The 15,960-nt window shown below is 39.6% G+C and overlaps 1 protein-coding gene across 2 annotated transcripts in view; it reads left to right on the top strand.

The window, feature by feature from the left end:
• The window catches only part of Glut4ef (Glucose transporter 4 enhancer factor), a 101,006-nt gene that overhangs the window by 1,610 nt on the left and 83,436 nt on the right, over nt 1-15,960 (top strand). The window lies entirely within an intron of this gene.

The raw sequence follows: 15,960 nt of genomic DNA, 5'->3' as shown, positions 1-15,960 counted from the left end.
ACTTTAGAATACTTTATTCTATACAATTCAAGTTGAAAGTTTACTTGTAGAAATTTTAAAAGAGGCAAACAAATCAATTGCAATTTATATCCGAAGGATAGCGCTTCTGGTACTTCTCCAACTTATCGTTAGCCAACTTCAAGAGTGACGCGACGTGCGTTCTTAAAACTGACGCGTTCCTTTTCTCCGGGAGTCATTTCAAATCAACTTCGATAAGATCGAAAGTCGGACAGCTTTGCATTTTTATTTTTGCGTAGAAAACGCATTCGAAAGGAAGAGTTCGCGATACGTGTGACGGCAGCAGCGTCTCGAGGGGGAACCGGTTGTAGACGCTGCACATGTCACATTGGGGTATTCTTAGAGTCCGATGGGTTAACGATCCTTGAGAAGATTAACGAATCGAAGGCGTAATGCGGGCATACTGTGGCCGGCATACTACGGCCTCTCTCTCTCTCCTTCGCTCGCTCCGACACGGATTAGCGTCCTGTCAAAGAAAGCGCTCGCGCGCCTGCGCGCGCGCTACCGCCCGTTTCGCGAGATGATCGCGCGAGCGCTCCATAACGGAGCAATACGCTCGCCCGATAACATCGGCGAGCGGCCCCGTATCACAAGATCCGCGCGTGATCTAATTTCGTCAGATTTATGCCACGGTTTGCCCCCTTCGAAGAAAAGAGGCGCGCGCGCGCGCTGTTCGGGATAATCCGAGTTACGACGAGCTTGTAAAGCTTCGTTGTCCTGCGAAAGAAGAGGAGACACCGGGGATCGAGCTCTGTTAAAAAGAAAGAGAGTGTCTCTCGTAAAATTGTCGATACGAATCTGCCGCGACCGGCGGGATGCGCGTGTGTCGTTATTAATCGGAAAATTTAATTTTCGTGACCTCGTTCCTAAAGTGGACGATCGAGTGGCTGGCCCATTTATGCGGTGCGCATGAGCGCGCGGGCCTCTCCTCTCGCTCCGCGTCGACGGGATAGATGATATGCAGTAGGAGGGAGGGGGACCTTCACCTCGCCACGCGTTGCATCCCAATTCGTACGCGTTGCTAGATGCTTAGCTTCTCGAGATACACGCCGGAGAATCCGGCCGCGCCTCTCTTGACCTTATTTCCTCTCTCCTCCGTCATTTTTGGCGGAAATGCTTGCCGAGCGAAACGATTGTACATACGTATACTAATGAGATGAGACAAGAAGTAAATTTTAAAATATTTTACTCTTTATCGCGCTTCTCTTTCACGGTTTCTTTTTTCTTTTTCTTTTTCAATCCACGGATTATATTTTCGCTCACTCTATTAGATGTCCGAATAATTAAATTAATTATTAAGAGTTACACGCGTATAATATTTATTTCGAAAATTTGAAAAAATTTTACTACCTGATTTCTCTCTCCTTCTTTTTTTTTTTTTTTTTTTTTTTTTACGAAAAATGTGAATTTTTCCAAACGCGAATATGCAGTAATTGTTTATCGTTCTTCGTAAATTATTATTGAAGTGTGTGAATTATAATTTAAGAGTTATCGAATATTTAAAAAGTTTAATGTAAGCTGCTTCATTTTTGCAGCTAGCGTCGTAATAATTTATAAAATAAGAAACCCGACACACACACACGCGCGAGTATTAATATGGTAAATTTACAAAGTTGATCAAGAAATGTCTCGCGCTATGAACCCGAGACGGTAAAATTGAATGTCGATAAAGGCGGACGGGTTAACGAGCGGGTTTGACGGAGGGGAACGACGCTCCTCGCGTCGTTGACGTCACACGTGATTCGCGATCCGTCAATTTTCTCTCGTCTCGTATTACGGGCCATATTCCGCCGCGTGGATTTTTTTACGCCCGCGGAAACGCAATACGCCGTGACAAATGCCTAACGTGAGGAATAAATCGTCGCGATTAAAAGTTTCCACACGCTCGCAATAATTTTATACTACTCGCTTGTACAGTTACAATATTTCCGTTCGACGCAAATAGTAGCGATTTGATAAACGGCAACTCATTATGCAAACAAAATCATACTGACTGTTAAAATTTTAAGATTAAACGTCAGCTCGCAGTAATCGGTTTTCAACGATTGATAGATTTTCTCTTTCTCTAATCCCCCTGCCATTTACACAATACTCGCTAATCCTTATTAAAATCTCCCTTATTAAGCTTATATTTCAACATCGGAATTTCTCGACAAGGGGAGCTTTATCCCTCAGGTGTAGGTTCGTCCATCGTTACGGTCGGTGAAGCGTGCCGGAGAAACATACACGTAGTCGCGATACCGCTATACGGGCGCGCTAAGATTCGTAATGAGAGGCACTGGCCGGCGGCAGCTCCGCACGCACGCATGCACGCACGCATGCACGCACGGTCGCTCGCTCGCTCGCTCGCTCGCATGCGAAGCGATAGCCGCGGCTTTTATGCCCGCGCGAAGCGGATACGATAGTACTCGCCCGGTGCACCGGCTACCGGGGTTGACCCCACGTGGAACGCATTAACGCAATGTCTCTCTCTCTCTCTCTCTCTCTCTCCACCTCCGTTAGACAGCTGAGGCGTGACCGGCGCGCGGCTCCATTTCGCAGAAACCGTGTTGCTCCGTGGAAAAACGTAGTATGGAGCAAAGTGTCGCTGTCACTCGGTATCCGGCCACGATTTTCATCTCGATCGCGAGGTAAGCGTTACATGTAAACATTTTTTTTTTTCCCACATAACCTTGCAATTTTGCAACATGTTTCCGTACACGTGCGTACGCGCTATCGAGAATCGTAGGGTTTTTTTTTTTTTTTTTTTACGACCCTCCGTCACGCTCTAATCATCGCGAGGCGTCGCGGATTAATGTTTCGATAGAATTCTAAGGTGTAGTAACGATCAATCTCTCTCTCTCTCTCTTTCAAACGAGATATCTCTCTTAGACATTTGTTTACGCGTATAATATAGATAGGCGGGAGAGAGTGGCAGACTTTTTTAACGGCGCCGAAAGTCTCTGAACCGTGAATCGATAAATAGCGCAGCTCGTTAATGTAAATACATGTAGATGGTGATTTTCCAAGTTTACGCATGCTTCTGCAGTATCTTCTTGCGCGTCGACAAATTTATGCGAGACACCGATTTTTTTTCCTGCACTCCATACGTCCGACGAAATGTTAATTCATCATTAACCTTTAACTATTTGACTGCGAATCAGGAGTATTTAAATAAGCGCTATACACGTATGAATAGCATCTATTTATTCAGTTAATTTTTAACATACAAGTAATTGTTGATAAAAATTAAATGTCAGATATTACGAAGATATAAAGAAAAGTAAAACTTTTTTTATTAATGCTAGATTAATATTAAATGAAAAATTAAGCCGAGGGATAATAACTTTATCGTTCAAATACGCAAATCTGTCATGTTAATGACGTATAAGCAGCCGAGCTAAAGGTTAATGACGTAAATGGTGGGGATAGTAAAAAGTACGTTATAAATGCTTTTGATTAGCTATACGCATTGAACGGTAGAAAAATTATGATTTTGTTGTACAATTGAAATTTATATGCAAGCAGAAATGTGTAAATGTAGAATATTAAAATAATATGTTTTAATTATTAGGTGTACAACTTTGCTTCCGCCGTTTTTTTTTTCCCGAAATTCGAGGCTTTATTGTAAAAAACTGGTTATACATTTGGAAATTGCTTGTTGAATCACTCCCAATGATCGTGCCAATTCTTTTTGACTTTGACTCGAGTCTTCATTAAGTAATGCTTGAAGCGTTAAAACCACTCGCGACACGTTCTTTCGCTAATAGCGGCTTCACCATAAGTATTTGAGAGCATTCGATGAGCCTTAGCCGCAGATTTCTTCATATTGAAGGAGAAAATTAAAATCCCCCGCAAATGACGAGAATTTGCCTCGTAAACTGACATTTTCAATCGAGAATAACTTTATGATGCAGATACAAATCGACTAATGTTTCTATGGGGTTATGTTGACAGATGCCCAAGTTTATCGCATGACGTCTATGATCAATTTATTTCGACCATTAGTTACCGCTAGGGCCATCTATAGGAAAACGGCGGAAGCAAAGTTGTACACCTAATATTAATTTTGCGCTCTCCATAATATATGCGCGTGAATATTTTAATTGCGATAATTAAATTCAACGGATTGGTCCAACATGTCAGGAATGATCAATACAATAGCATCGTTGCCAGAAGCAACATTTATAACGCGTCTTTAGTCGCTCGATCAGTCGTCACGTTCTAAATCCGTGACAGGTGTAGATCTCACTACCAGCGGTCATTACTTATCAATAGCAGCCTTGCAAGGTGAAGTCATTCAAATAGATACGCATAATGTCAACACACTCACGCAAATGGATAATCGCGCATGACGGATGAAGTTGAGTACCGCTGAATCCGCGCAATTTTATCGCGACGATATACGATGGCGGAACCCCGAGCGCGAGGAACGTGGAATAGCGCTTTTCGTCAATTAAACATATTGTACACAATTTTTTTTACATTTTTTTGCACGAAATTTACTATGTCAAAAATAATTTCGAAGAATATAATATTCAATTTATAGAATTGAAAATCTTTCCAAAGACGATAAAGAACTTTCTATCGATAAAACCCCTTTCGTCTCACACTTTCCCTCTTCCATTGTATTTTATCAAAAAGAATCGACTAAAATAAATAAAAGTGAGCATTGATCAAACGAGGGCAATAATTCTAAATTCTGTTACTTGGAAAATAATTAAATTTACAATTTTTTTTTTCTTCTTTTATATTTATATTAATTATTAAATATACTACTCTTCACTTTATATATGATTTCTATAGATATTATTGTGCGGGGGGAGGGGGGAGGGGGAGGGGAGGGGGGGCAAGAAAAAAGGATTAAGATTTTTAAATTTATAAAAATTCAATTTTTAGAATCTCGCGTAAATAAATTTTACCACCATTTCCATGTCAATCGACATTTAAATAATTTCTTTTTTTTTTCGCTGCATTTAAACGCAGCCGGCTTCGGATGCATTTCAATCGCAACGACGGACGCAGAAGGTAGCGGAACTCTGCGGCTCCAGAGCGGTTTAAGAGTGCGTTTCGCGGAAAGTGCACCGGCCGGCCGGCCGGCACTACGGAAATATCCGGCTGCTCATTCGAAGTAATGGCGCCGCTTTTAACGATGTCACTGGTCATCTGGTATATTGGCACGGATACGGCACGGCACGAATGAGGTGTGTGCGAGCCGATTGAGTAAGAGAATCCGCGCGAGCGCCCGCACGCTTCTCTCGTGCGTCCATCCAAAGATAGACATCCCGGCACCGGCCGGCCGCCACCCGAATCTGACTGTCCCCAATTATATATGTATATGTACATACACATACACACGAGAGAGCGCGCGCGCGTCTACGACGACGCGAGACGTAAACAATGTTTCGAGTGCGTACGGGACATGCGTCTATCGGTGTAGGTCGCGAATGAACGAATCTGGAGGGGGGAAGAGGGGGGGGGGATGAATAAAGTCGAGGTACCCATAGCAATTATTGAATAGTGCGAATCAGTATCGCGTTCAAAATTTTGTAGACGTTTTTAAAAAGCGATTTTTTCTTCTTTTTTCCTTAAGTTTTGTGAATTATTAAAACTGATGTTTTTATAGAGAGAAAGAATTTTTCTGTCATATTCATATACAGGCTGTTCCAGAATTGATAGTAGAAGAAAAGAGGCATATTCTACGAAATAAGATAAAATTGTCCTACGAACACGCGTCCGGAAACTCTGACACGGTACATGTGTCACGCACCCCCTCTGAATTATAGTCCCCTCCCTCCCCCCCCTCCCTCCCAAAGTTTCATCGTGTGAAAAAATCAGAATCAAAAAATATTAATTTTTTTATTAACGTATTTCAAATTGATTGCATCAATTTGGTACATTGAAATGTAGTCTCTCTCTCTCTCTCTTCCCCGGCCCCCCTCGTCCCCCCAATTAAACCCCGTTTGAAATTTTTTTAGACAATTTTTGACATCAAAAATGAATAAAATGCACAAAGATATCGTATGCATCAATTTTCGTAAAATTCGCCCAAATATATAAGGTCCAAGTTTAGACAATATATAATAAATTTGAGTTTTTTTTTTTCGGGAAACTTTGGGGGACTGTAACTAAGGGAGGATGCGCTTCCGGACACATGTTCGTAGGACAATCTTACCTTATTTTGTTTGATCTGTAGAATGCCTCTTTCTTCCATTATCAATTCTGGGACACCCTGTATAATATCGAGTAACGTTTTCATTGATAATCTCAAAGCGTTTGTCCATCTGGTACTTTATCTCCTCATTGACCCAGTATCGGAAAACAAGCTGGGGCGATGCGTGGCGCCGGGCGTAGAGTCGCAGGCTGGTAATCGAAAGATTCCAGGTTCGATTCCGCTCGGGTCCCATCCTCCCATATGACTCAAAAAGAGGTTTTCACACATTATCCTATATAATGCCTATAATTGGTTTATCATATATTATCCTATCCAATACCTATATTAGTTTATCATATATTAACCTATCTAATACCTATACCTAGTTAATGGTGTATAGACAATTCCTTTCGGAAAGTCTCCCAGTCATATCAGAAGAAGAAGAAGAAGAAGAAGAAGGAAGAAAACAAGCTGCGTACAAATATATCGTAGAAATGATTGTTACGAGCATTACTAATAATTGGATAATATTGTATTGTATTATTAACGAAAATTACCGATACTGTATATACATATGTACAGCGTGTATTTTTGTATGTATATACGATATCCGGTATTACGAGATTAATGTACAAATATTTGATCGAATCAACTGTTTGCCCGCTACGTCGGCGCTTTTGCGACGCGTAAAGGACGTCTCGCGGATGTTTTTCCATAAACCGCGCAATCGGGCGGCATTATCTGGGCCGGGGGCTAACACTTCCGGCAAATAACACCGTCTTATCTCTCCGCCGTTGCTTGCCACCGGAGTTTTAATATCTCCTTGCTTTTCGTCGTGGCCTCGCTTATCCGCGGATGCCGGTTTGATTCGTGAGGGAGAGCCTACTCTCCCATCCATCCAACACAGCTGCCGACAGCCACAAGATGATATCCAACGGATAATTCATCGCTCCTTCAGTTAGCTTCACCGTGACAGCAGATGGCCAATCTCTCGCGTCTTGTTAAAATTATCGCGAAGTTAAAAAAAGCTAAAAATCCATCATGGGAAGGATTCGCTCGCGTCCAAGGATCAGAAATTTTCGCGACAAGGCGCATGACGAAAGTCTATCCGGTTTAGATCACGATTGCTGGTTTAGAATAATGAAAAAGAAATATGCTCATTGTCGATTGGAGAAAGCTTGCTCCTGGCCATACGATATCTGTAATAAATTATCGTTTCGCGAATATTGATATCCTCGAGCTAAACATGACGTATAAGGTGTTCATAAAATAAGTGATGGAATTTCTATCAAATGTACCGTGAGAGTTATGTAGACTGAAAAGGTACCGTGGATGTTTATACGTGAAAACTCTATTACAAAGACACATTATATATTCTCGGTTTTATTCAAAAAATTAGATTCTCTCACGATATTGAACGCGATTGTCACGTTTGATGAATAAACCTGAAAATCGAACGTTTAATATTAAATGTACGGTAAGAATGCGAGCTGCAGAGATAAACTATCAGCATTGTCGAGCGTTTAAAACGTTATTGGCGATGATATAAGAGATTTCTCGCCGCTACGCTGAATTATATCATACGTGCTCGCATCACTTGGTCGGTAAATAGGTTACGCAAGATGGATCGCGGATATCTACTTTGCACGCTATTAAACCAGGCCAGCATCGCCGGCGTATGTGCACCCGTTGTTCGCGAGTAACAGCGAGTCTAAGCGCATGATAAACAGCACGAGAGAGAGAGAGAGAGAGAGAGAGAGAGAGAGAGAAGTCGTTCCAGAAGTGCGCTGAAGCTGCCCACGTTGTACGTTAAGCGCCATATATACCTCAACACATTTACCAGAGATCGGCACGTTTAAGGATGTTTTGGCTGTACAATAGTAGCAAAAACTGTCAAAATTAAAAAAAAAAAGCAATCATTTTTCTTATGTTTATACTGTTTGAAAAATCATATAAATAAATCCAGATTATATATAAAAAGATTTTTAACATCTTCGTAAAAGAAAATAGTTATAATTAATATTTTTCATAATTTATGATGAAAATTTTCGATGTGAATACTTCCTGAAATCAATTGCAAGAAAAAAGAAACGAGTAAATAGCAGAGAGAGAGAGAGAAAGCAGACAGATAATATTTTTCTACAATTTTTAAATTTGTAAATAATAAATTAATTAATTAAAATGGTTAAAATAATAAATAAATTTGTAAATAACTTTTAAACGAACAAGTGGATCTAAATAAAGTTTTGCAACAAATATTTATTAGAATTTTCTTAATATACGTGAAAATTTTTATTCTGTTGACGATATTTTTTCCTTGTCAAATTTGTCAATAAATGCTACAATAGGCAATTTTCCATAAGAATCAATACTAATTTTAAACTTAAATGATTTTCAAGCCATTAAGAGAATTGTGCTCCGATTTTGCAGATACTCAGAAGAAATGGTAGAACAATCTACGAAATTTTAAAAAGGTATACCAACATTTCAGGTATACAATTCAATTTAAACAAACAAAAAAAAGAGAGAGAGAGAGAGAGGAGGGGGGAGGAAGGAGGATATTTTATAAATTATATTTATGTGAGTGTGCGAATAAACTTATATATCTTCAACACGTTTCGCTCGTCTTATGTCTGAGATATATTAAATGTTATCTGTGTATTATTATTCGACTATTACTACAAATACGTAGCTATAATTCAACGGTTTTTTTTTTTTTTTCAAAAGCGTCTTTAGAAAGTGCATCTGGTGAATGTTAAGACATTTATGACACCTAGCTTAGCTTGCGCTCTTCGACCAGCGTTCTGTTATCCGCGTCGGCCATGCGTGCGCGAGACTTTCTTTTTATTAATATAATCAGACACGCCTGTTGCCACGAGCTGAGTAAGCTCGGAGGAGAAGTCGATGAACTTAACTTACGCGTCTTAAGGACTCTCTGTCACGAGTTCGATTTCTAAATCTTTCTCTTTTTAATTTCTTTCGCGTTGTCACGGCAAGATCTCTTCTTGCGACATCGCATGCTTTCTCGTGATTATTTCGCGATACGCGAATTCTTTCGATAATAATCACGCGTTAAAAAAAAAAAAACATTCTTTTTTTCTCACATACCACGTATTACACATGAATCATTCTTTTACAGAAATAACTTCACGGAAAAAAAAAAAAAATTTCGCTACTATAGCTAATCGTGGTTTGCGAAATAAATTTCTAAACTGCAGCAAAACTGTTTGCTGTTGCATCTAATAAATATGTGTCGCAACTAAGATCTTCGCTGTCCATATATTACGACTGAAATCTAGTTATCACGCGCAGTTTTTAACTACGGCGGCTAATTTCTTTTTTTTTTTTTTTTCCATGTACTTGATAATGAGATAAATGGTTGAAAACGTAAATAGTGATTGAAATACTATAATAAACGCGGAAGAGAAGCGGATAAATATGAGTCGGCTCTGTATCGGAGTTTCTTATACAAGTAAATTACAACTCCATTTTAATTTTTGCAAATTAAGCTACTATCGTAGCGAATTCCTCGCTTACATTAAAAAAAAAAAAAAAAATTTGCTGGTTTAATATAGAACGAAGCGCTTTTCTTTTTTTTTCTTAACTCGAAACCATTCGCAGATTAATGATCGGTTTTCGAAGGAAGAAAAACGTCTCTAGAGGCCGAATTATCCTAACGGGGCTCTAAATACGCCGTTAAAGAAAAAAAAATCCCGGTGCAATCGATAAGTTTATGACGTAAGCAGGAAGTTTCCTTCATTCGAGCTTGAACGAGCGATACCGATATTCCCGATGCGTTTCAAAAGAATCGAGCGTTATCGAAGTCTATTTATATTCGCGACGAAATTTTGTTTTCTTTCTTTTTTTTTTTTTTTTAGCAAAAGCCGGATAAGATAAATAACGTAATTCGCAGCCGCGCTGTGCGAGCGTTATTACGATCCACCTTTCTCTCGACTCGCGAGCTCGAATTTGAGTTTGGAAACAACGTAACAGATCTCGGAGTTCGTAAACTCCGGGGACCGTTCCCCCTCTGCCCCCCTCTCCCCCCCCCCATCATCTGCAACGTTGTGTCGCGATCATTAGCACACTCGGGCACGATCATCTTGGATATTGAAACGGCTTTGTCACGGCTTGCTGCGGCGCGATGCATAATAGCGAGCGATCGCAAAGGTTCATCGCGATTCGACGGACGGACGGGGCTTCCCCGATCGCGATAGGTTAAATTGCGCATCGTGTTCGCGGTCGGGCGATGGAGTCGGCGAGAAGTCGGAATTGCGAAACGGAACGCGCCCATGTCGGTATGTGTCTTTACTCGGCATCGTCGTCGTCGTCGTCGTCGTTCTGGAATTCCACCATCGGACGAAATAATCGCTGCTGACTCGCCCACGCTAGCCGCGCGTGCCGGAATAAGCGCGCGCGCTCGTCGTAACATGCGTTACGACCCTGTCGTTTTCGCGCGAGCGAGAAACTTCCCCGATCGATTGTCTCGGCTCGCGTAAATCGGGAGATAGCGCGATGCTTCCTTTCCCGCATTCTTACGGATCAACGTACCGCGAAATTTATGCAAATTACTTATTCAAAACTAAATGGATTCGCTATACGTTTCTATAGATTGAATTTCGAACGCGAGTGATAAGATATTCTGCGTCGTGTAAAATGCGATCGTAAAAAATTGTTCCGCGACTATGAAGGCTGCGATACGGTTTAAGTATCGGCCGCAGGAAGTGCTAGAATCGAAGCTATGGACTCAGCATATCTAACTTGTTACATATTATTAGCCCTCGACACTTATACTTGATTGAAAACGAAACACGATTCTTTTTTTTTCAATATAATTTTTATGAAAATCTGTCTTAAAGTTACTCTATATATATCAATTTTCAATTTTTATACTTCGTTATAAACGCGAAAAATAGAGAGAGAATGGTATTGAATATATCTAAAATTTTAGATAAATGAATTTTATGATTTTTTTTTTTTTTTTTTTTTTTTTTTTTACATGCATGATAAGATTATTTTTTCGATGATCCTATCATGCATATTTTAATAATATTAATCAGTATTTGTGGAAGATGCATTTCTGATATTTTGAGAAAACCCACGTATAAGATCCATGCACGCGTTCTGAAGGTGACGCCTTACCTTACCGTCCAGCTGATACGAGAAGCTTATCGGTTATAATATTTTCAAGTTTAAGTTCGCCTTTGTAAAATCAGCTGTTGCCTCGCGAAGCACGTACGTTTGCGCGCTTTCCCATCCGGCGATAACTCGCTCGTAAACGAAGTCCCAGTGACGTAACGGTGCAGCACGCGTTGTAAATTATGATCGATAATGTAACCTTGTGCGTGCGGAGGTAACACATGGACAAGGGAAGGGGACGGGTGGAGGGGTGAGGGGGAGCACCCGGCATACACACCGCGTGCGCGGCTTCCGCGAGACTCCCCGTCGATCTCTCTTTCTCTCTCTCTCTCTCTCTCTCCCGCGGTCATTATTATTCCTTCCACTTAGCCGACAAGAAAATCATCTTGCTGCGCAGCGATAATACGAGCCTCGCTCTTTAGCTTCATGCGTGGCTCTCTTTTTTGTTTTTTTTTTGAGGGGAGCCGGCTCGCGGATTACGCGGCGTAGAACGCGAGAACACGAGGAAAAGTGGCGCGTATTCGCTACATCGAGGAGAGAAAAGCGGGCCTTTCTCAGAAAAGTGGGTCGAGAAGGTATATACGATTGTACACATACGAGCGAGCAGAGGCGTCGCCGGCCGGCCACCCGCCGCGGCGTCCTTGTCTAAAACGCGCATGTGGTTAGACCGCTTTCACATATATGTCACGGATTTTCATCGTACGTCTCGTCTGATAAATCGCGACGAAGAATTTAGCCTTTCGAGTATCGGACGGGTGTCGAAACGCCGGGCGATTGGCCGAGGCCTCAATCCGCTAATGTGTCAAGAACAGCGGACAGAATGCAGTGAGAGAGTTTACGCTGTCGTATTTAATTAAGGGGGTATATCCGTTTACGCTGTCGAAAAATCAGTACATTTTCTAGATCTTTTTGCAACGCAACGACTTGATAAAGAAAAAAAAAATTTTTTTTTTATGCGAATATTTATACTTTTATGCGTGATATGCATGAAAATTCGGGTTAAATTCGACGGATTGACTTCAAATTTTGTATCCTAATAAGATTCCACATCTGTTAATGAAGTCTTTCTAAAAATCCGATTTCCTATTCTTTTATTATAAACAAAGAAAGATGGATATTTTTTTTAAACGAAACTTTTTTCATGTCGCCATTTTTTATTTTTTAAAATTTTGTAAAAACGCTTGTGGATAACAGATAGCTATTAATAAGCTTAATAAAAAAAAAAAAACTCGGTTATAATAAACGAACGTTTTCATGCACACCATGCAGCCGATCTAAAATTGGAGGAGTTCTGCAAATATTCGCATAACTTTTAAAAAAAAATTTTTTTTGGTCTGAAAATTTTTATTTAGCTACTTAATAATATTAATAATAACAGTATATTAATATTGTAAAAAAAAAAGTTTTTATCAAATCGTTGCGCCGCAAAAAAAAATGAAAAATTATTTAAAATATTATCGATATATCTGTAAGAAATTAAATGAAAAATAAAAATATATATCCATTTCCTTTTCGCATTCACTACTTTACGGAAATTCTTTTATTGTTCATGATTTGTAATTGAAAGACGATTGCTCTCTCGATATATATATATATATATATATATATATATATATATATATATATATATATTTCAGTTGAAGAAAAATTTACACCAAATTCAGAGAATTCATAGCTGAAAGATAGTTTTAGGCATCGTTGTCATTCTTATCGATGTTCCTTCGTGAATTCGCACAATGCTGATTTACAGCTGTGAGTTCACGTCTCGGCGATGTGGGACAAACGATCGACCGCTAGTCTTCCGCTTCATCGATTTAAGCGATTTTACAGCGGATGCTGTGCCGCGAAGAAATTGTAGGCCGGGAAAATAGACGGAATAACCGAGAGATTCGCACGCGCGCATGCGCGCGCGAATCGCGTTTTGCTGATGCGTATATATTGTGGGGCGTTTATATTGAGACACCTAAATATCTAAAAAATAAAGCGAGATAGAAAGAAATGTTTTACACAAAAGTTGTTCGGTTCTAAGGAGGTCATAAGATAGTGCCATTAGTTTGACCTTGGGTGGAGGCGCTTTGGAGATTTCAATGTCAATCTTGTTTTATTTTTTTTACACCAATTGATTTCTCTCATTTTTCGAGCTTAAAATATTAAGGTAACATTATTGCAAAATAAATAATTTTATGAGATATTTCATAGTTTATGTAAAATTATGTCGAAGTAAAGTAGTAAAATAAAGTATAAAATATCTCGTAAACTATTAAACTTTCGGCCATCATACCTCTATAACTTTTTATGCGGAATATTGCAAGGAATCGATTTATGTAAAAAAATTGGGGTGTTTCCGTCTAAAAAAACAAGATTGACATTGAAATCTCCGAAGCGCCTCCACCCAAGGTCAAACTGATGGCACCACCTTATGGCCCTCTTAAAACCAAACAACTTTTGTCTGAAACATTTCTTTCTATCTTGCTGCATTTTTAAGATATTTATGTTAGATCTCAATATAAATGCCCCACCCTGGATACTGGCGTTTTTATATTGCTCGTACCTATTGCACATCAGCGGCGATTTGATCGAGTTGAGAGCGCGAAGAAGTCTCTCCGCTTCGCGAAAAGAGGCGTGGATTCTCTCGCGCGCTGAAGCGTGAATAATTGGCGTTTGTGCATGTATGTGTATTGTGTTATTGTTATAACTAATCACACGGCGTGCGACGTGTCGGTGTTTGTCATGACAATATATCGCTCGAGGAGTGGCGATACTCGCGTCACGAAAGTAAAAAAGAATCCATCTGAATATGCAGATCCACTATCGGTGGCTGTTTATGGACTTCATCATCGCACACGGTAGCGGCTGTAACGAACGAGGTGAAAACTGCCATTTTCACGGTATTATATCATGCAACGTCGGTCACGAAACTTCGTCTCGGAGCTCCGCGTTCATCGCCAGAGAGAAAAATGAAATATTGCTCGAAAGTTTTTTTTTCTCCCCCCCCCGAAGCCGTTACGCTTGATACACAGAACGCCTCTGTCTATTAAATCCACAAAGTCCCATAAAAACAAAAATGATATAAAGAGTAGGAAGTTCCATAATTGCATACCACTTGCATTACCATTTTCTCATAATATATCGCACAATCCACCGGCATCGATATCATTATATCGTTTACGCTACACTTCGTTAACTTTCGAATGCAAATGCGCGCGTATGTATGCATCAGAGCCGTGGAATCGCGAGCGTTCTCGTGCTCGTTACGCGTGTAAGTCTTTTATTTTAATGCGTTCCCTCTTCTGGTTACCTCCTTCGTGGAATTAAGATCGCGTCCATCTTTATATACACGCCCTTCTTCATCCGCGATTTCATATCCGTTCATCGATAAAACAAGACAGCTCTATCTCCTTCTCTCTTTCTCACCGGATGGGTGGCGCGAGCTCGCGTACGAAGGACGTTTAAACGCGTTCATTCATCGCGTTCCGCACAATCGCTTTAATAGTAGGGTGTTTCTAGGTGCCGATTTTTCGACAGTTCTTTCCGTTGCGATGAAAGTGCTGACAGATTTTCTCCCTTAAATATTCCAATTCTCGAAGAAAGTATTTCAGGGTGTTTATTCAAAGCTTGTAAAAAAATTCCCTGATTTTTCAGGTAATTTGTTCAAAATTTCAGACAAAATGAGAGAAATTTTAGATGGAACTTTTTCAAATAAAATTTTTTGTGTACGTTTTCTAACGCTTTGCATTCATAGAAAGGAAAAATAAACCACTTAAACTTTAAATATTAAATTTTAAAATGTGAACTGAAAAGAACTGAATGACTTTCGTAAGATGAAGACTTTTCATTTGCTTAATGTTTTCATTTTCTATCATTAATTGTTAATAATTACAAATATATATTCAGTATTTTTTGCTATGACAGTGAACATATAATCAAAGAGAGAAAGATATATATTTATAATATATTTGAAACATATAATTCACAATTATTGATTAATCAGATTGCCGATGCTTGCAATATAAAAATAAAATGATGAAAGAGAGAATTTTTGAGAAAAATTCCCTGAGTTTGAATGAAATTCCACGAGAATTCCCTGATTTTTCAAGGTAAAAACGACAATTCCAGGGAATTCCCTGAGAATTCTAGGTTTCCCAAGGAGTAGACACCTTATATTTTAATAAGATTTTAATTTTATATAATATGGATATGTATAAATTAAATTCTTGTATAATTAAACATTTTTCTATCGGATTTTCTCGCTCAAATATCCCGAATCCTCTAAGAAAAAAAATATTTTATAAGACTTTAATTTTTTTTATACAATACACACTATACATACAATATATATAACTTACTTTAATTGAATTCTTCATCCCCCTAAAATATATAAAGATTCTACTCGGAAGCATCTTTGGTTTTTATTCCGTTTCTTCGATTCGCCAATTGAATTAAATTGAGAGCGGTCGCTGATGCGCGCGGAGATTAAAAAAGAATTCCGGTAAGGAGGACGACAGTAAAGCGCGAAAGAGCGGCGACGAGCAGGGAAGGAACGAAAACAAACTTTCGCTGCGTATGACGAGGAGCTTCGGCGTGGTTTACATGCGAGTAAAGGCGCGTATATAAAGAGACTCGACGAGAGAATCGCGTCGTCGCGCTCCAACTAGGGGAAGTGGGGAGCG

Source organism: Polyergus mexicanus, unplaced genomic scaffold (genome assembly GCF_030449975.1).
Source record: "Polyergus mexicanus isolate NDT 795.1 unplaced genomic scaffold, iyPolMexi1.0 SCAF_25, whole genome shotgun sequence".
NCBI classification, from domain to species: domain Eukaryota; kingdom Metazoa; phylum Arthropoda; class Insecta; order Hymenoptera; family Formicidae; genus Polyergus; species Polyergus mexicanus.
This window is presented reverse-complemented; position numbering and strand designations above follow the sequence as displayed.